This window comes from Oncorhynchus keta, chromosome 23 (assembly GCF_023373465.1).
Source record: "Oncorhynchus keta strain PuntledgeMale-10-30-2019 chromosome 23, Oket_V2, whole genome shotgun sequence".
NCBI classification, from domain to species: Eukaryota; Metazoa; Chordata; class Actinopteri; order Salmoniformes; family Salmonidae; genus Oncorhynchus; species Oncorhynchus keta.
The window spans coordinates 8,338,635-8,359,741 of NC_068443.1; the positions used below are offsets into that span (position 1 = coordinate 8,338,635).

Consider the following 21,107-nt stretch of genomic DNA (forward strand, 5'->3'; position numbering starts at 1 on the left):
CTAACCCAGAAGGTCCCGGTGTGGGACTCTAACCCAGAAGGTCCCGGTGTGGGACTCTAACCCAGAAGGTCCCGGTGTGGGACTCTAACCCAGAAGGTCCCGGTGTGGGACTCTAACCCAGAAGGTCCCGGTGTGGGACTCTAACGGTGTGGGACTCAGAAGAAGGTCCCGGTGTGGGACTCTAACCCGGTGTGGGAAGGTCCCGGTGTGGGACTCTAACCCAGAAGGTCCCGGTGTGGGACTCTAACCCAGAAGGTCCCGGTGTGGGACTCTAACCCAGAAGGTCCCGGTGTGGGACTCTAACCCAGAAGGTCCCGGTGTGGGACTCTAACCCAGAAGGTCCCGGTGTGGGACTCTAACAGAAGGTCAAGGTGTGGGACTCTAACCCAGAAGGTCCCGGTGTGGGACTCTAACCCAGAAGGTCCCGGTGTGGGACTCTAACCCAGAAGGTCCCGGTGTGGGACTCTAACCCAGAAGGTCCCGGTGTGGGACTCTAACCCAGAAGGTCCCGGTGTGGGACCTAAGAAGGTCCCGGTGTGGGACTCTAACCCAGAAGGTCCCGGTGTGGGACTCTAACCGGTGTGGGACCAGAAGGTCCCGGTGTGGGACTCTAACCCAGAAGGTCCCGGTGTGGGACTCTAACCCAGAAGGTCCCGGTGTGGGACTCTAACCCAGAAGGTCCCGGTGTGGGACTCTAACCCAGAAGGTCCCGGTGTGGGACTCTAACCCAGAAGGTCCCGGTGTGGGACTCTAACCCAGAAGGTCCCGGTGTGGGACTCTAACCCAGAAGGTCCCGGTGTGGGACTCTAACCCAGAAGGTCCCGGTGTGGGACTCTAACCCAGAAGGTCCCGGTGTGGGACTCTAACCCAGAAGGTCCCGGTGTGGGACTCTAACCCAGAAGGTCCCGGTGTGGGACTCTAACCCAGAAGGTCCCGGTGTGGGACTCTAACCCAGAAGGTCCCGGTGTGGGACTCTAACCCAGAAGGTCCCGGTGTGGGACTCTAACCCAGAAGGTCCCGGTGTGGGACTCTAACCCAGAAGGTCCCGGTGTGGGACTCTAACCCAGAAGGTCCCGGTGTGGGACTCTAACCCAGAAGGTCCCGGTGTGGGACTCTAACCCAGAAGGTCCCGGTGTGGGACTCTAACCCAGAAGGTCCCGGTGTGGGACTCTAACCCAGAAGGTCCCGGTGTGGGACTCTAACCCAGAAGGTCCCGGTGTGGGACTCTAACCCAGAAGGTCCCGGTGTGGGACTCTAACCCAGAAGGTCCCGGTGTGGGACTCTAACCCAGAAGGTCCCGGTGTGGGACTCTAACCCAGAAGGTCCCGGTGTGGGACTCTAACCCAGAAGGTCCCGGTGTGGGACTCTAACCCAGAAGGTCCCGGTGTGGGACTCTAACCCAGAAGGTCCCGGTGTGGGACTCTAACCCAGAAGGTCCCGGTGTGGGACTCTAACCCAGAAGGTCCCGGTGTGGGACTCCCTAACCCAGAAGGTCCCGGTGTGGGACTCTAACCCAGAAGGTCCCGGTGTGGGACTCTAACCCAGAAGGTCCCGGTGTGGGACTCTAACCCAGAAGGTCCCGGTGTGGGACCCAGAAGGTCCCGGTGTGGGACTCTAACCCAGAAGGTCCCGGTGTGGGACTCTAACCCAGAAGGTCCCGGTGTGGGACTCTAACCCAGAAGGTCCCGGTGTGGGACTCTAACTCCAGAAGGTCCCGGTGTGGGACTCTAACCCAGAAGGTCCCGGTGTGGGACTCTAACCCAGAAGGTCCCGGTGTGGGACTCTAACCCAGAAGGTCCCGGTGTGGGACTCTAACCCAGAAGGTCCCGGTGTGGGTCCCAGAAGGGTGTGGGACTCTAACCCAGAAGGTCCCGGTGTGGGACTCTAACCCAGAAGGTCCCGGTGTGGGACTCTAACCCAGAAGGTCCCGGTGTGGGACTCTAACCCAGAAGGTCCCGGTGTGGGACTCTAACCCAGAAGGTCCCGGTGTGGGACTCTAACCCAGAAGGTCCCGGTGTGGGACTCTAACCCAGAAGGTCCCGGTGTGGGACTCTAACCCAGAAGGTCCCGGTGTGGGACTCTAACCCAGAAGGTCCCGGTGTGGGACTCTAACCCAGAAGGTCCCGGTGTGGGACTCTAACCCAGAAGGTCCCGGTGTGGGACTCTAACCCAGAAGGTCCCGGTGTGGGACTCTAACCCAGAAGGTCCCGGTGTGGGACTCTAACCCAGAAGGTCCCGGTGTGGGACTCTAACCCAGAAGGTCCCGGTGTGGGACTCTAACCCAGAAGGTCCCGGTGTGGGACTCTAACCCAGAAGGTCCCGGTGTGGGACTCTAACCCAGAAGGTCCCGGTGTGGGACTCTAACCCAGAAGGTCCCGGTGTGGGACTCTAACCCAGAAGGTCCCGGTGTGGGACTCTAACCCAGAAGGTCCCGGTGTGGGACTAACCCAGAAGGTCCCGGTGTGGGACTCTAACCCAGAAGGTCCCGGTGTGGGACTCTAACCCAGAAGGTCCCGGTGTGGGACTCCAGAAGGTCCCGGTGTGGGACTCTAACCCAGAAGGTCCCGGTGTGGGACTCTAACCCAGAAGGTCCCAGAAGGTGTGGGACTCTAACCCAGAAGGTCCCGGTGTGGGACTCTAACCCAGAAGGTCCCGGTGTGGGACTCTAACCCAGAAGGTCCCGGTGTGGGACTCTAACCCAGAAGGTCCCGGTGTGGGACTCTAACCCAGAAGGTCCCGGTGTGGGACTCTAACCCAGAAGGTCCCGGTGTGGGACTCTAACCCAGAAGGTCCCGGTGTGGGACTCTAACCCAGAAGGTCCCGGTGTGGGACTCTAACCCAGAAGGTCCCGGTGTGGGACTCTAACCCAGAAGGTCCCGGTGTGGGACTCTAACCCAGAAGGTCCCGGTGTGGGACTCTAACCCAGAAGGTCCCGGTGTGGGACTCTAACCCAGAAGGTCCCGGTGTGGGACTCTAACCCAGAAGGTCCCGGTGTGGGACTCTAACCCAGAAGGTCCCAGAAGGTCCCGGTGTGGGACTCTAACCCAGAAGGTCCCGGTGTGGGACTCTAACCCAGAAGGTCCCGTGTAACCCAGAAGGTGTGGGACTCTAACCCAGAAGGTCCCGGTGTGGGACTCTAACCCAGAAGGTCCCGGTGTGGGTCCTAACCCAGAAGGTGTGGGACTCTAACCCAGAAGGTCCCGGTGTGGGACTCTAACCCAGAAGGTCCCGGTGTGGGACTCTAACCCAGAAGGTCCCGGTGTGGGACTCTAACCCAGAAGGTCCCGGTGTGGGACTCTAACCCAGAAGGTCCTAACCCAGAAGGTGTGGGACTCTAACCCAGAAGGTCCCGGTGTGGGACTCTAACCCAGAAGGTCCCGGTGTGGGACTCTAACCCAGAAGGACTGGGACTAACCCAGAAGGTCCCGGTGTGGGACTCTAACCCAGAAGGTCCCGGTGTGGGACTCTAACCCAGAAGGTCCCGGTGTGGGACTCTAACCCAGAAGGTCCCGGTGTGGGACTCTAACCCAGAAGGTGGGACTCTAACCCAGAAGGTCCCGGTGTGGGACTCTAACCCAGAAGGTCCCGGTGTGGGACTCTAACCCAGAAGGTCCCGGTGTGGGACTCTAACCCAGAAGGTCCCGGTGTGGGACTCTAACCCAGAAGGTCCCGGTGTGGGACTCTAACCCAGAAGGTCCCGGTGTGGGACTCGGTGTGGGACTCTAACCCAGAAGGTCAAGGTGTGGGACCCAGAAGGTCCCGGTGTGGGACTCTAACCCAGAAGGTCCCGGTGTGGGACTCTAACCCAGAAGGTCCCGGTGTGGGACTCTAACCCAGAAGGTCCCGGTGTGGGACTCTAACCCAGAAGGTCCCGGTGTGGGACTCTAACCCAGAAAGGTCCCGGTGTGGGACTCTAACCCAGAAGGTCCCGGTGTGGGACTCTAACCCAGAAGGTCCCGGTGTGGGACTCTAACCCAGAAGGTCCCGGTGTGGGACTCTAACCCAGAAGGTCCCGGTGTGGGACTCTAACCCAGAAGGTCCCGGTGTGGGACTCTAACCCAGAAGGTCCCGGTGTGGGACTCTAACCCAGAAGGTCCCGGTGTGGGACTCTAACCCAGAAGGTCCCAGAAGGTGTGGGACTCTAACCCAGAAGGTCCCGGTGTGGGACTCTAACCCAGAAGGTCCCGGTGTGGGACTCTAAGGTCCCAGAAGGTCCCGGTGTGGGACTCTAACCCAGAAGGTCCCGGTGTGGGACTCTAACCCAGAAGGTCCCGGTGTGGGACTCTAACCCAGAAAGGTGTGGGACTCTAACCCAGAAGGTCCTAACCCAGAAGGTCCCGGTGTGGGACTCTAACCCAGAAGGTCCCGGTGGGACTCTAACCCAGAAGGTCCCGGTGTGGGACTCTAACCCAGAAGGTCCCGGTGTGGGACTCTAACCCAGAAGGTCCCGGTGTGGGACTCTAACCCAGAAGGTCCCGGTGTGGGACTCTAACCCAGAAGGTCCCGGTGTGGGACTCTAACCCAGAAGGTCCCGGTGTGGGACTCTAACCCAGAAGGTCCCGGTGTGGGACTCTAACCCAGAAGGTCCCGGTGTGGGACTCTAACCCAGAAGGTCCCGGTGTGGGACTCTAACCCAGAAGGTCCCGGTGTGGGACTCTAACCCAGAAGGTCCCGGTGTGGGACTCTAAGGTCCCGGTGTGGGACAGAAGGTCCCGGTGTGGGACTCTAACCCAGAAGGTCCCGGTGTGGGACTCTAACCCAGAAGGTCCCGGTGTGGGACTCTAACCCAGAAGGTCCCGGTGTGGGACTCTAACCCAGAAGGTCCCGGTGTGGGACTCTAACCCAGAAGGTCCCGGTGTGGGACTCTAACCCAGAAGGTCCCGGTGTGGGACTCTATATATAAAATCGAACCTCGTGGAACACCACATGTGAGGTGAATTTTCTCTGAGTTGGAATTTTTCTAAAATACTTTTAGCACTTTAAAACAAATCTATTTGAACACCAATTTCTCCAGAATTTTGTTTAAGAATTGAATGCCGGAGATTAGCCGATTACGGAAGAATCATGCAAATTCTTCTTCAGAAGGGGTTTCACCATAACAGTTTTTAGTGAGGTGGGGAAAGAGTCTGTGAACAGGGAGGGATTAACAATATCATGCACTTCTTCAGATATGCAAATTAAAAACGGTTTTAAAGAAGGTGATGGGGATAGGATGGAGAAGGAGAGAGAGAGAAACATGCAACACACCTTTGTAGTTTAGAGGAAGAAACGTTTTTGATTCAGTTGATATTACTGTGATAATACCACAGTACAAGAGTAGATGTGTTGTCATGGAGACAGAATGCATCCTACTGGAAAGGTACTGGTCGGTTACGTTTACACTTCTTTTGGTGAAGTTATTATTAACAATCTGTTATCTTGATGGTGTGGGCACATTCAGACAGAACGGGAGGACGAGAAAGAGAGAGCGTGTGTGTGTGAGAGCGAGGGAGTGAAGACAGGGACACGGAGAACATTTTCAGTACTATCATTGTAATTATGAAGGAGTTGCAGAGTTACCAGAGATGTGTAATGAACACTCATTAGAACACTGCATTGTAGCGGAGCAATTTCTGTGTTTACTTTTTACCTCACTTTGTGTGTGTGTGTGTGCATTAGTTTAAGTAATACGTAGAGGAAAGAACATTGTGTGTTTAGCCAGCGGCCTTATTACTATACTATTGCAGTAGACTACAGTCCCTGCCTGGTAACATCAATGATACACATATTGGGGAATACAGTGGGTTTAATACACCCAGAATAAGATAAAGAGCAGCATTAAAGTGAAGGCCAATAAAAAGCTTCATGTCTATATCTGTAAAACCCAGAGGAAGGCTATGGGCCATTTTAAACAGGTTGGTTTTAACAATAAAGAATCAAATGTTTTATTAAACTGCCTTCTATGAGTTGAGGAATCCCCTCTTCAGTTCAAGAAGGGAAGGTTTGAAAAGTGCAGGGAAACCAGTAAGTGAATGTTGGCCTTCCTTGCTAACTCTTATCACCATATCCTGTTTCTAGATAGAAGTTCACTCTTTGTCCACTGAAAGTCCTTCTTGTTGGAATCAACAGTACAGTCGTGTCGTTAAAAAAAAAAAACGTATTCTAAATAAACTCAATGTTTTAGCAGAGAATTTCCCTTCATTTAATTGGTCCAGAATTTCCCTTCATTTAATTGGTCCAGAATCCCTTTAATTTCAGATTTCTAATTGTTTCATCATCTCCTCTTCCGCTTCACCTTGCCCAACTTCTGGTCAACATGCTTTGTGGAAGCAAGTCAGAGTGTCTGTGTGCAGGACTCTTTGCTTTTGTCCCAAATGACACCCAATTCCCTAACTAGTGCCCTACTTTTGACCAGGGCCTAGAGTGCATAGGGTGCCATTTGGGACGTACAAAGTGGTGGATGCTGATGGGAGGACTGCTCATAATAATGGCTGGAATGGAGTCAATGGAGTCGTATCAACTGCATGGAAAGCAGGTCTTTGATGTTTTAGATACTATTCCACTGACTCCATTTCAGCCATTATTATGAGCCGTCTTCCTCTCAGCAGCCTCCACTGACACACATCTGGTAACCGGCTTTGATTGAAGGCATCCCTTTGTGTTTGACCATCAAAGCTCTAGTCTCGTTTTATCATGAGTGACTTGCAGAGCCAACCCTGTCCCTAACTTCTAACTTCAACCTTCTAAATGGCAATGCATTGCAATGCACTTTTGTTGCTCTTGTGTGGTCTGATGTTGTAATCTTTAATAGTTTAACTGGCTAACATCTTTACTACAGGATGCTCAAAACTTGTCCCCAGTTAATATTTCATGCCTTGTTACTGTGGCAACGACGTTGCCTAATGTCTCTCTCCTTCCTTCCTGTTTTACTGACAGATGACATCTGCTACACTCCTTCTTCCCGAAGCTCCTCCCCTCAGAAGGTGTGTCACTTCCAGACACAGACAGACGTTCTAAAACCCCTATTGGGGGCCAGGCAGCCCTGCAGAGTGCCCCGGTGGGGGCGGGACTCTGAGGAGGCGTGTTCTGACTAAGGATGGAAGCATTAACATACTCATTGAGCACATTAGTGGGCGGTCGGCCCTGTACCTGTGCGACCTCTGGACGACCTTCCTGGATATGCAGTGGCATTAGAAGTTCTTCCTCCTCAGGCTTACCTTAATGGGGGCGTGGTTCCTGTTCAGGATTCTGTATAATCTGGTGGCGTTCGTGCATGGAGCTCTGCTGAGTGAGAGGATGGAGACTAACTGCTCAACTGTGTGTGTGTGAGTGCTTAACTGCCAGTGTAGTCTTTTTGTGTCATTTGCCATCAGGTTCTTACCAACCAACTACGAGCAAAACATTCTCCTGTAAATAGGATTAACCTCATTGTGTACCAGACAAATTTCCCCTTGAGGACGCACTCCCACTGTGACCCCCTAGTGAATGTGACGGGGAAGCTGCTCTGAACGTCTCATACGGAGGGGGAGACAGTGCGTCTGAACCAGCGGAACGTTCCCTTCCAGGTGGACATGTCCAGCGACAGCCCCTTCCTCATCCTCCCCCCTCACCTTCTATCACATCATAGACGGCAGCAGCCCGCTCAGGACCTGGTCTACCAAGGCTACGCTACACCTGGTTAGGGCTGTTCCCTTTACAGTGCACTACTTTTAACCAGGGTCAGGGTCAAACGTAGGGTACTGTATAAGAAATAGGGTGCTAGTTGGAATGCACACTAGAAGTGTGTCAGTGCTTTTTCCTGTCCTGAAACACTCTTTTCCCTCCCTCCCTCCCTCCCTCCCTCCCTCCCTCCCTCCCTCCCTCCCTCCCTCCCTCCCTCCCTCCCTCCCTCCCTCCCTCCCTCCCTCCCTCCCTCCCTCCCTCCCTCCTCAGGTTGGGGATGGACAGACTGAGTTGCTGGTGATCATGAGCGCCACGGTGAAGCCCTCCTCTGTCACCTAACAGGTGCACACCTCCAACCTGCCTGATGAGGTCCTGTGGGGGTACGAGTTCCTCCCCGTGGTCTCTCTGTCCCCGTGAGGAAAGACATGGTCGACATCGCTTTTCTTTGACAATGTGGCCAAGACCAAGACCATGCCCCTCTTCAAAACGTCCTGCCCACAGAATTACCATGGCAACGGAGGAGGAGGTGGGAGTGGGGTAACACTGATCCATAGAAGATCCGATTGGAGCAGAGTTACATGGAGAGAAGATAGGGAGGGTGAGGGAGGGTCAGAGACAGTAGGGTCAGAGTCAGTGTCCGCATCAGCAATGTCTGAGAGCCTACACACAGAGACAAACAGCAGACCTGGGTTCAAATACTATTTGAAATAATCTCAAATACTTAATCTGTGCTTGATTGATCTTTCCTGTTTTAACGGAACCAATAGAATAGTCCCGACATTGGTCAACTCTGCCCATTTAGCACTTCAGGTAGACTCAAGCGAATTCTCAAAGTATTTGAAAGATTTTAAATACTATTTGAACCCAGGTCTGGCATATACTGGATTCTAAGCAGGGTCTGTTACCGTTTACTACAACTATTCAAATGATGAATTCATTACTTGTTAATTTGCATGATATTGGTACGTAGAGAGAGATGTAAAGGAGCTCAGTGTGTTGGGGATGGAGGAGGCCATGGAAATGCCCTGAATGCTTCCTCTGTGTCCCAAATGCCATCCAATTCCCTTTATAGAGCTCCATGGACCCTGGTCAAAAGTAGTGAACTTTATAGGGAATAGAGTGCCATTTGGGATGCACTTTAGTCTTTCTTCTGGACCATCTGTTCATCCATACACTTTCAAAACATATACATATGTAACACTATAGATTTCATGATGATGTTGTTATTGTTATGTGCCAATGTACTGTAGAATATGCCAGCTAAAGCACTGGTCTTTGACTGGAAATGAAGAAGACAGGAGAACATGCTATTTTAAGTTACTGTGTATTGGTTGTCAGTCTGCATTGTCTGCACAGATGTATCTGTTATTGTCGATACAGAGGAGCACAGTCTACACTTTATTAAGTACGTTGGCACCTCAGGAACTTTTGTAGCGCTCATTACTGGATAGAATATAGAGTTGTGATTTTAACCTTAAAGCACGTTAACAATGAAGGAAAGGTTTTAATGATGCTTTCTATTCATATTACATGTGATTGTGTATCATTGTGAAATAACGATGATTTAGGATGATTTTTGTCTCTTTAGTCGGTTTGTTTTTGTGGCTGGATGCACATTTTGTATTGGTCACATACACGTTTAGCAAATGTTATTGCGGGTGTAGCGAAATGTTTGCATTTATAGGAAATAATATTTTTCTAGGTAATCAAGGAGAGCTAATTGGAGGAATCAACAGTAGCAGAAGGATGCGTTCTAGGTCTATTCTATGTTGTAGGTCACAACTCTGTCTTAAACCAGAGAGCCTTTAGACTCAAATAGCACCCTATTCCCTATGTAGTGCCCTACTTTTGAACAGGGTCCTTCGGGTTGTGGTTAAAGGTAGTGCACTACATAGGGAATAAGGTGCCATTTGGGACACACACCCAGTGACTCTTACAAGCACACACTTCTATTTCTGCCTCTGGTGGTAACCATGGTTTTCATGTGTCAAGTTAGTGTTGGGGAACTTCCTGTTGGGTAAACTGAGTTGAAAGAGATGAGTGGATGAGTGTCAGCACTTGAAGATATGTGTGTATATATTTGTATGAACATAAGAAGATTCAACAACTGAGACATAAACTGAACAAGTTCCACAGACATGTAACTAATAGAAATGGAACTATCTGTCCCTGAACAAAGGGGGGTCAAAAGTGGTAGAGGGTATCTGGTTTGGCCACCAGCTGCATTAAGTACTGCAGTGCATCTCCTCCTCATGGACTGCACAATATTGACCAGTTCTTGCTGTGAGATGTTACCCCACTCTTCCACCTAGGCACCTGCAAGTTCCCGGACATGTCTGGGGGTAATGGCCCTAGCCCTCACCCTCCAATCCAACAGGTCCCAGACGTGCTCAATGGGATTGGGATCCGGGCTCTTCGCTGGCCATGGCAGAACACTGACATTCATGTCTTGCAGGAAATCACGGATAGAACGAGCAGTATGACTGGTAGCTTTGGCATGCTGGAGGGTCATGTCAGGATGAGCCTGTAGGCAGGGTACCACATAAGGGAGGAGGATGTCTTCCCTGTAACGCACAGCGTTGAGATTGCCTGCAATGACAACAAGCTCAGTCTGATAATGCTGTGACACATGGCCCCAGACCATGACGGACCCTCCATGAAGAGAACGTTTTGCCAGTCCTGTCTGGTCCAGCGATGGTGGGTTTGTGCCCATAGGCAACTTTGGTGCCGGTGATGTCTGGTGAGGACCTGCCTTACTACAGGCTTACAAGCCATCAGTCCAGCCTCTCTCAGCCTATTTTGGACAGTCTGAGCACTGATGGAGGGATTTTGCGTTCCTGGTGTAACTCTGGCAGTTGTTGTTGCCATCCTGTATTTGTCCCGCAGGTGTGATATTCGGATGTACCGATCCTGTGCAGGTGTTGTTACACGTGGTCTGCCACTGCGAGGACGATCAGCTGTCCGTCCTGTCTCCCTGTAGCGCTGTCTTAGGTGTCTCACAGTACGGACATTGCAATTTATTGCCCTGGCAGTCCTCATGCCTCCTTGCAGCATGCCTAAGGCATGTTCACGCAGATGAGCAGGGGCCCTGGGCATCTTTCTTTTGGTGTTTTTCAGAGTCAGTAGAAAGGCCTCTTTAGTGTCCTAAGTTTTCATAACTGTGACGTTAATGGCCTACCGTCTGTAAGCTGTTACTGTCTTAACGACCGTTCCACAGGTACTTGTTTATTGAACAAGCATAGGAAACAATAAAGATCTGTGAAGTTATTTGGATTTTTACGAGTTATCTTTGAAAGACAGGGTCCTGAAAAAGGGACGATTCTGTTTTTTGCTGAGTTTAAATGCCCACCCACAAGGCTTCAATGATCAAAACATCAAGGACACCTGCTCTTTCCATGACAGACTGAATGACTTGGCCCATACTTACACGCTGGGGAGTTAGTTGTGCATGTCAGTCTTTACTGAAGGTGTTTGATGCCGCTACTGCTGTTAGCGCAAGATTCATTGTTGCAGTAGCTATGCAGAAGTGAACATTTCATCTATTGATCGACAAAGCTTGCTTAGGTCCCCCAAAGTTAGCTTCCTAAAGAGAGTAAGATGTTCAAATTCCTGATTATTGTCTGTTCGTCGTTTTCCCCACCGTAGCATATACACTCTCTGGCATGGGGTTCATGGAGAGGTCCACAGGTGGAGGCTGCTCTCATCCAGTTAAATACTACTTGAGAAAAAGTGTACAAATATTTGGTTTAAAATGTATTTAAGTACAGTGGTGGAAAAAGTACTCAACTGTCATAGTAAAAGTAAAAAGTGAAAGTCAATGCTATACATCAAATTCCTGAAATTAAGCAAACCATCCGGGACAAATGTATATATAGTTTAACATTATGGACAGTTAAGGACACACTCCAACACTTAGACATAATTAAAAAAACGAGTATTCGTGTTTATTAAGTCAGCCAGTTGGAAGGCAGTAGGGGTAACAACGCGTTATATTGATAGGTGCATGAATGAGCCTAGATGAGCATTCAAAATGTAACGAGTACTTTCGGGTGTCAGGGAAATTGGAGGGAGTAAAATAATATTTGTTTAGGAATGTAGTGAAGTAAAAGTAAAAGTGGCCATACATATAAATAGTAAAGTACAGATACCCCCACAAAACTACTTAAGTAGTACTTCAAAGTATTCTTACTTTAAGTACTTTACACCACTGTATTTACACACACACACTTGATCACTTTGAATTTAGTGGAGATAATGGAGTGTGGTTAGTGCTATAGCCAAACTCTATCACTTTGAATCTAGTGGAGATAATGGAGTGTGGTTAGTGCTATAGCCAAACTCCATCACTTTGAATTTAGTGGAGATAATGGGGTGTGGTTAGTGCTATAGCCAAACTCCTTTACTTTGAATTTAGTGGAGATAATGGAGTGTGGTTAGTGCTATAGCCAAACTCCATCACTTTGAAGCTAGTGGAGATAATGGAGTGTGGTTAGTGCTATAGCCAAACTCCATCACTTTGAAGCTAGTGGAGATAATGGAGTGTGGTTAGTGCTATAGCCAAACTCTATCACTTTGAATCTAGTGGAGATAATGGAGTGTGGTTAGTGCTATAGCCAAACTCCATCACTTTGAATTTAGTGGAGATAATGGGGTGTGGTTAGTGCTATAGCCAAACTCCTTTACTTTGAATTTAGTGGAGATAATGGAGTGTGGTTAGTGCTATAGCCAAACTCCATCACTTTGAATTTAGTGGAGATAATGGAGTGTGGTTAGTGCTATAGCCAAACTCCATCACTTTGAATCTAGTGGAGATAATGGAGTGTGGTTAGTGCTATAGCCAAACTCCATCACTTTGAATTTAGTGGAGATAATGGAGTGTGGTTAGTGCTATAGCCAAACTCCATCACTTTGAATTTAGTGGAGATAATGGAGTGTGGTTAGTGCTATAGCCAAACTCCATCACTTTGAATTTAGTGGAGATAATGGGGTGTGGTTAGTGCTATAGCCAAACTCCTTTACTTTGAATTTAGTGGAGATAATGGAGTGTGGTTAGTGCTATAGCCAAACTCCATCACTTTGAAGCTAGTGGAGATAATGGAGTGTGGTTAGTGCTGTTGCTATAGCCAAACTCCATCACTTTGAAGCTAGTGGAGATAATGGAGTGTGGTTAGTGCTATAGCCAAACTCCATCACTTTGAATCTAGTGGAGATAATGGAGTGTGGTTAGTGCTATAGCCAAACTCCATCACTTTGAATTTAGTGGAGATAATGGGGTGGTTAGTGCTATAGCCAAACTCCTTTACTTTGAATTTAGTGGAGACTCTATAGCCAAACTCCATCACTTTGAATTTAGTGGAGATAATGGAGTGTGGTTAGTGCTATAGCCAAACTCCATCACTTTGAATTTAGTGGAGATAATGGAGTGTGGTTAGTGCTATAGCCAAACTCCATTACTTTGAATTTAGTGGAGATAATGGAGTGTGGTTAGTGCTATAGCCAAACTCCATCACTTTGAAAATGGTGGAGATGGTAGAGTGTGGCGAGCACTGACCAATTCTATTATAAAAGGGAGAAGTGGGATGATGGAAAATGATTCATTCTCATGGATACTGCTAGACTATTCTACTTACAAGCTGGCCAGCTAGTTATGCATGTCGGTCTTTACTAAAGGTGTTTGATGTTGCTACTGTCTTGGTGCAATGCTTTTAGCACAAGATGAATTGTTGCAGTAGAAGTGAAAATGTTATCCGTTGATTGAGAAAGCTCAATTGACAAAAAAAAAGTCTGCTTCCTAAAGAGAATAAGACGACATTAAAAATTGTGTTTATTGTTAGTCGTTTTCCCCACCATAGCATATCCTATAAATCAACCACATAACAATCCAACAAATATGTAAAGATTTGATCTTCAGAGTCGCTTTGTAAATACTGTGAAATCATCACATCCTGAAATCAACAGTTTTCACATAGTTTACTTCATATTAATATAAGTTACGGTAATAAGGGTAATCCTGCAGTAGGAGCAGTAAGAGTATGTTTATTTAGCTTTCCCCAAATCAGGACAATTATGATGATGGCAACGCCACAGACTGTGACAATGACTTTACATACCCCAAACAGAAGCCATGGATTACAGGCAACATCTGCACTCAGCTAAAGGGTAGAGCTGCCGCTTTCAAGTTGCGGGACTCTAACCCGGAAGCTTATAAGAACTCCTGCTATGCCCACAGACGAACCATCAAACAGGCAAAGCGCCAATACAGGACTAAGATTGAATAGTACTACACCGGCTCCGACGCTCGTCGGATGTAGTAGAGCCTGCAAACTATTACAGACTACAAAGAGAAGCACAGCCGCGAGCTGCCCAGTGACACGAGCTTACCAGACGAGCTAAATCACTTCAATGCTCGCTTCCAGGCAAGCAACACTGAGGCATGCATGAGAGCATCAGCTGTTCCGTACGACTGTGTGATCCCGCTCTCCATAGCCGACGTGAGTAAGACCTTAAAACAGGTCAAAACTCACAAGGTCGCTGGGCCAGACGGATTACCAGGACGTGTGCTCCCGGCATGTGCTGACCAACTGGCAGGTCTATTCCAACACCATCATTAAGTTTGCAGACCACGCAACAATGGTGGGCCTGATCACAGACAACGACGAGACCGCCTATAGGGAGGAGGTCAGAGACCTGGCCGGGTGGTGCCAGAACAACAACCTATCCCTCAACGTGATCAAGACAAAGGAGATAATCGTGGACTACAGGAAAAGGAGGACCAAGAACGCCCCCATTCTCATCGACGGGGCTGTAGTGGAGCAGGTTGAGAGTTTCAAGTTCCTTGGTGTCCACATCACCAACAAACTAGAATGGTCCAACCACACCAAGACAGTCGTGAAGATGGCACGACAAAGCCTATTCCCCTGCATGGAAACTAAAAAGATTTGGCATGGGTCCTCAGGTTCTACAGCTGCAACATTGAGAGCATCCTGACTGGTTGCATCACTGGTACGCCTGGTACGGCAACAGCTAATCCTCCGACTGCAAGGCACTACAGTGGGTAGAGCGTATGGCCCAGTACATCACTGGGGCCAAGCTGCCTGCCATCCAGGACCTCTACATTTACATTTACATTTAAGTCATTTAGCAGACACTCTTATCCAGAGCGACTTACAAATTGGTGCATTCACCTTATGACATCCAGTGGAACAGCCACTTTACAATAGTGCATCTAAATCTTTTAAGGGGGGGGGGGGGGGGTGAGAAGGATTACTTTATCCTATCCTAGGTATTCCTTAAAGAGGTGGGGTTTCAGGTGTCTCCGGAAGGTGGTGATTGACTCCGCTGTCCTGGCGTCGTGAGGGAGTTTGTTCTACCATTGGGGGGCCAGAGCAGCGAACAGTTTTGACTGGGCTGAGCGGGAACTGTACTTCCTCAGTGGTAGGGAGGCAAGGAGGCCAGAGGTGGATGAACGCAGTGCCCTTGTTTGGGTGTAGGGCCTGATCAGAGCCTGGAGGTACTGAGGTGCCGTTCCCCTCACAGCTCCGTAGGCGAGCACCATGGTCTTGTAGCGGATGCAAGCTTCAACTGGAAGCCAGTGGAGAGAGCGGAGGAGCGGGGTGACGTGAGAGAACTTGGGAAGGTTGAACACCAGACGGGCTGCGGCGTTCTGGATGAGTTGTAGGGGTTTAATGGCACAGGCAGGGAGCCCAGCCAACAGCGAGTTGCAGTAATCCAGACGGGAGATGACAAGTGCCTGGATTAGGACCTGCGCCGCTTCCTGTGTGAGGCAGGGTCGTACTCTGCGGATGTTGTAGAGCATGAACCTACAGGAACGGACCACCGCCTTGATGTTAGTTGAGAACGACAGGGTGTTGTCCAGGATCACGCCAAGGTTCTTAGCGCTCAGGCGGTGTCAGAGGAAGGCCCTAAAAATTGTCAAAGACACCAGCCACCCCAGTCATAGACTGTTCTCTCTGCTACTGCATGGTAAGCAGCACCGGAGCGCCAATTCTAGAACCAAAAGGCTTCTCAACAGCTTTTACCCCAAGCCATAAGACTCCTGAACATCTAATCAAATGGCTACCCAGACAACTTGAACTGTGTCCAAGCCTCCCCCTTTTTCCTCCAAACATAACGATGGTCAAATAGTTCAATTTTTGTTTCATCAGACCAGAGGACATTTCTCCAAAAAGTACGATCTTTGTCCCCATGTGCAGTTACAAACCATAGCCTTTTTATGGCAGTTTTGGAGCAGTGGCTTCTCCCTTGCTGAGCGGCCCTTCAGGTTGTCGATATAGGACTTGTTTTACTGTGGATATAGATACTTTTGTACCTGTTTCTTCCAGCATCTTCACAAGGTCCTTTGCTGTTGTTCTGGGATTGATTTGCACTTTTCGCACCAAAGTATGTTCATCTCTAGGAGACAGAACATGTCTCCTTCCTTAGCGATATTTTTTCTGAGGTCTTGGCTGATTTCTTTTAATTTTCCATGATGTCAAGCAGAGAAGCACTGAGTTTGAAGGTAGGCCTTGAAATACATCCACAGGTACACCTCCAATTGACTCAAATTATGTCAATTAGCCTATCACAAGCTTCTAAAACCATGACATCAGGCTGTTTAAAGGCACATTTGAACGATTTCAAATAGTATTTGGACACAAGTCTCATCATGATAATGTCATTCTGGAGATATTGGTCGTGTTCCTCTGCTCAGACATAACAGATATTGCTGGTGCATTCCAGATCTTACAATGCCTAGATATGTTTTTCACTTATCAGCTAACCACATCACACAGTATGTTAAAGCAATCTGGTGCCTGACGGCACAGTCAATGATGTGGCACGCAACCATTGGTTGATGCATGCAACGTCTGTGAAGGGGAACCCAACCAGTATTACCATGATGATGATGATGATGAAGGATGTAAAGTTGATGAAGATGGACTGTGGACATGGAAGGATTTTTGTATTTTATTGTTTTGTTCTAATTTGTTCTCTCAGAGGCCTTGAAGACTGAGTGTTTTGTTGCTATGAAAACTATATTTTGGTATTTGTTTCATTAGTCCATTGTTGATATAGTCCCAAAATGTTTAGCATAAAAATATACAGTGGGGAGAACAAGTATTTGATACATTGCCGATTTTTCAGGTTTTCCTACTTACAAAGTATGTAGAGGTCTGTAATTTTTTATCATAGGTACACTTCAACTGTGAGAGACGGAAATCTAAAACAGAAATCCAGAAAATCACATTGTATGATTAATTAGCATTTTATTGCATGACATAAGTATTTGATACATCAGAAAAGCAGAACTTAATATTTGGTACAGAAACCTTTGTTTGCAATTACAGAGATCATACATTTCCTGTAGTTCTTGACCAGATTTGCACACACTGCAGAAGGGATTTTGGCCCACTCCTCCATACAGACCTTCTCCAGATCCTTCATGTTTCGGGGCTGCCACTGGGCAATATGGACTTTCAGCTCCCTCCAAAGATTTTCTATTGGGTTCAGGTCTGGAAACTGGCTAGGCCACTCCAGGACCTTGAGATGCTTCTTACGGAGCCGCTCCTTAGTTGCCCTGGCTCTGTGTTTCGGGTCGTTGTCTTGCTGGAAGACCAAGCCACGACCCATCTTCAATGCTCTTACTGAGGGAAGGAGGTTGTTGTCCAAGATCTCACGATACATGGCCCCATCCATCCTCCCCTCAATATGGTGCAGTCTTCCTGTCCCCTTTGCAGAAAAGCATCCCCAAAGAATGATGTTTCCACCTCCATGCTTCACGGTTGGGATGGTGTTCTTGGGGTTGTACTCATCCTTCTTCTTCCTCCAAACACGGCGAGTGGAGTTTAGACCAAAAAGCTCTATTTTTGTCTCATCAGACCACATGACCTTCTCCCATTCCTCCTCTGGATCATCCAGATGGTCATTGGCAAACTTCAGACGGGCCTGGACATGCGCTGGCTTGAGCAGGGGGACTTTGCGTGCACTGCAGGATTTTAATCCATGACGGCTTAGTGTTTTATAATGGTTTTCTTTGAGACTGTGGTCCCAGCTCTCTTCAGGTCATTGACCAGGTCCTGCCGTGTAGTTCTGGGCTGATCCATCACCTTCCTCATGATCATGTGCCGGTTGTTGGGACGCCGGGTTGCGCCCCAAGAGGGGGGTACTGTCACATCTGCTCCCGATTTTCTCCCCGCTGATGCTTGAGGGCGCCGGGCTGCCCTTCATCGCCCACTCCATCATCCATTATTACGCACGCCTGCCTTCCCTCGTCACGTGCATCAGCGATATTGGCCTCAACTGGACATACTTATCTGTTTTTTTCCTCCCCTATATTTGTCAGTTCCCTTACTCTGTTCCCTGCTGCTGCATTGATTGTTTTTTGTCTTAAGTATTAGTTGCTGATGCTGTTCTTGTCTCGTTTCATGTCCTTTATTTATTAAATGTTTACCTCCCCGTACCTGCTTCGTCTCTCCAGCGTCATTCAATGTGAGACTGTCGTCCTTCATAAAGTGCAGTGCGCTATGATAAACAGTGTCCAATGACTTCAATACAGTGGCAGCTGCATTCATATAGACAATATCACCATAATCTATGACAGGTATGAACGTCGACTGAATTATTTGTTTTCTGCTAGTTAATGAAAGGCATGGCTCCCCTATTTGGGTGTCAGTAATTTGGTAGGGGCTGCCCTATCAGAAATGCCCACTCTAAAAAAGTGTTGGAAATAGTACAACTGTCACGACTTCCCTGCACCTCAACCTCTGGGTCGCCCCCCTCACCCTCTGGGTCGCCCCCCTCACCCTCCGGGTCGCCCCCCTCACCCTCTGGGTTGCCCCCCTCACACCCCGGGTCGCCGGAGGGGGGTTACTGTCACGACTTCCACCGAAGTCGGTCCCTCTCCTTGTTCGGCGGTCGACGTCACCGGTCTTCAAGCCATTGCCGATCCACCTTTCATTTTCCACTTGTTTTGTCTTGTTTTCTCAACTGGATAGTCGGGCATTTGTTTTGTGACACTATTGCGTTCTGTGCAAATGATTGCCTTAGTAAAGTGCTTTGTCCACTCATCTTTGCTCTCCTGCGCCTGACTTCGATGCACCAGCTACACTCACCTCTTGACAATAACTACACAATAACAAATCTAAAACCCATGTTTTATTCGTAAGAGAAATTTGAAGTGTTTTAGTGAGCAGGCTTTCTTTCATGATTTGTTTTATTTTGACTGGAGCAAGATTGAGCTTATCCCTGATGTGGAAACTGCCTGGAAATTCTTTCATGATGTCTTTTTCCAAATAGTAAACAAACATGCCCTATTCCGCAGGTTCAGGGTTAAAGGGCGGGATAATCCATGATTTTCTTCTGAGCTGTCTTGTCTTATTCACAACTATAATCCTGGGCTAAAACAAGGAAATCATGTTCTGATGCTGATTGGCTTATTTTTAGACAGTTACGAAACAATTGTTCTTTTCTTCTCAGGAAGACCAAGTCTGAATATTTTATGTCTGTTACCACTGATAACCTGAATGACCCTAGAAAGTTTTGGAAGGCTATTAAGTCTATGTCTGGTAACAGTAATGTTAATAAATTACCGTCATGTGTTTTTAAGGACTCGGTTGCTATATATGACAAAACTGAAATGATGAATTGTTTCAATGAGCACTTTGTATCATCTGGTAGGCTGTCCTCTGTCTCTGTACAACCCTGTGTGGTTGAACCAGTGAGAGCTGGTCAAACTTTTAGCTTTTTGCCATTCTCAGTGCAGGTGGTACATAAAGCCCTGAAATCCTTAGATCAGAGAAAGCCTGCAGGTCCTGATCTTTTTGATCCCTGCTTTTAAATCTGGCAGCTGATTTCATAGCTGAACCACTTACATATCTGTTCAATCTAACCCTGTAATGTAATGACATTCCAAAGGTCTGGAAATCAGCATTTGTCCTACCACTTTTAAAAGGGGGAGATCCAACTCTTTTAAATAATTATAGGCCAATCTCAAAGCTGTCACCCCTGGTGAAAATACTTGAAACCCTTGTAAGTGAACAGCTAAAAGAGTTTTTATTTACTAACGCTATTTGATCAATGTACCAATTTAATTTTACCAGGCAAGTCAGTTAAGAACAAATTCTTATTTTCAATGACGGCCTAGGAACAGTGGGTTAACTGCCTGTTCAGGGGCAGAACGACAGATTTGTACCTTGTCAGCTCAGGGGTTTGAACTTGTAACCTCCCAGTTACTAGTCCAACGCTCTAACCACTAGGCTACCCTGCCACCCCAAATCAATCAGGCTTCAGAAAGAAGCATAACATAATTACAGCAGCCATGAAGGTTTTAAATGATATCACTGAAGCCCTTGACAAAAAACAAAAAACATGCTATACTAAGGCAGAGATTGTCGAGTGTTGGTCTTTCGGAGCATGCAGTTGCATGGTTTGCTAACTATCTGTCTGATAGAACTCAGTGCACTCAATTTGATGGGCTTATGTCTGTTAAATTGTCTGTCTTTAATGGTGTGCCCCAAGGCTCTGTACTTGGTCCTCTCTTATTCATTATTTATATAAATGATTTAGACAAAAATGTCCAAAATGCACAACTTCATTTTTACGCTGATGATACTGTTATTTACTGTTACAGATACAAGTATCCTGTGTGTATCCTGTGTGTGTGTGTTTCTTTTCTCTCCTTCTCCCCTCACAGGTGGCAATCATCACTCCCCAATCAGTCACCAATCAATCATCAATCAGAAGACACACCTCCTCCTGTTTCCTACCCAATCACAGTTCCTTTCCCTTGGTTTAAAAACCCTGTCATTTGTTTTCTCTAGAGCTCAGTCGCTCTGTAAATGCCATATGCCTGTAGATCTCTATGGTTCACGCTCGCCTACTATGTCTTTATCTCTTATGTATTGAGCTCTCTTTTGTTTGAGCACCTCTATATCACTTTGTCCTCACCTATGAATATTGTTTTTGGTTATAGTGTTTGTTTGCTGGTGGGGAAAAGGGGGAACCAAGACAAGTCGCCCATGGGCATACACTACCCGTAGGTAAACTTTGTTAAAAACACTAGTTAGAACCGGGCGCACCAGCCACTGTATTTTTGGTTAGTTAGCTGTTGAAATAGGCTAGTCTAGCTTAGGGGTGTTTTTGAATACTTTTAATTCTTTCCTTGGGTCCAGCTCAGGCCCTTTTCCTGGATTTGTAACATTTACTGTTGTGCCTCGTCTCTTACAAAAGCTTTCCAGAACTTGCAAACTGCTTTACATGCTGTTCAACATACCTTGTGTCAATTGAAGCTTATCCTCAATACTGACAACTAAACTAATATTTTTTTTAAATGCAAGAAACCTTTCACCTATTACTACCTGTCTTGGAATTTCAATTGACTGTTTCTCTTTTAATATTTAAATTGCATATTCAACAACTTATATAAAAATTGAAGTTGATATTGGGATTTTATTTTAGGAATAAGGCCT

At 47.8% G+C, this 21,107-nt stretch overlaps 1 pseudogene; it reads left to right on the plus strand.

Moving 5' to 3' along the window:
• The first annotated feature begins 7,200 nt into the window (after window positions 1-7,200).
• Window positions 7,201-8,297, plus strand: LOC127911134 (ATP-sensitive inward rectifier potassium channel 10-like; annotated as a pseudogene).
• The last annotated feature ends 12,810 nt before the right edge of the window (window positions 8,298-21,107 follow it).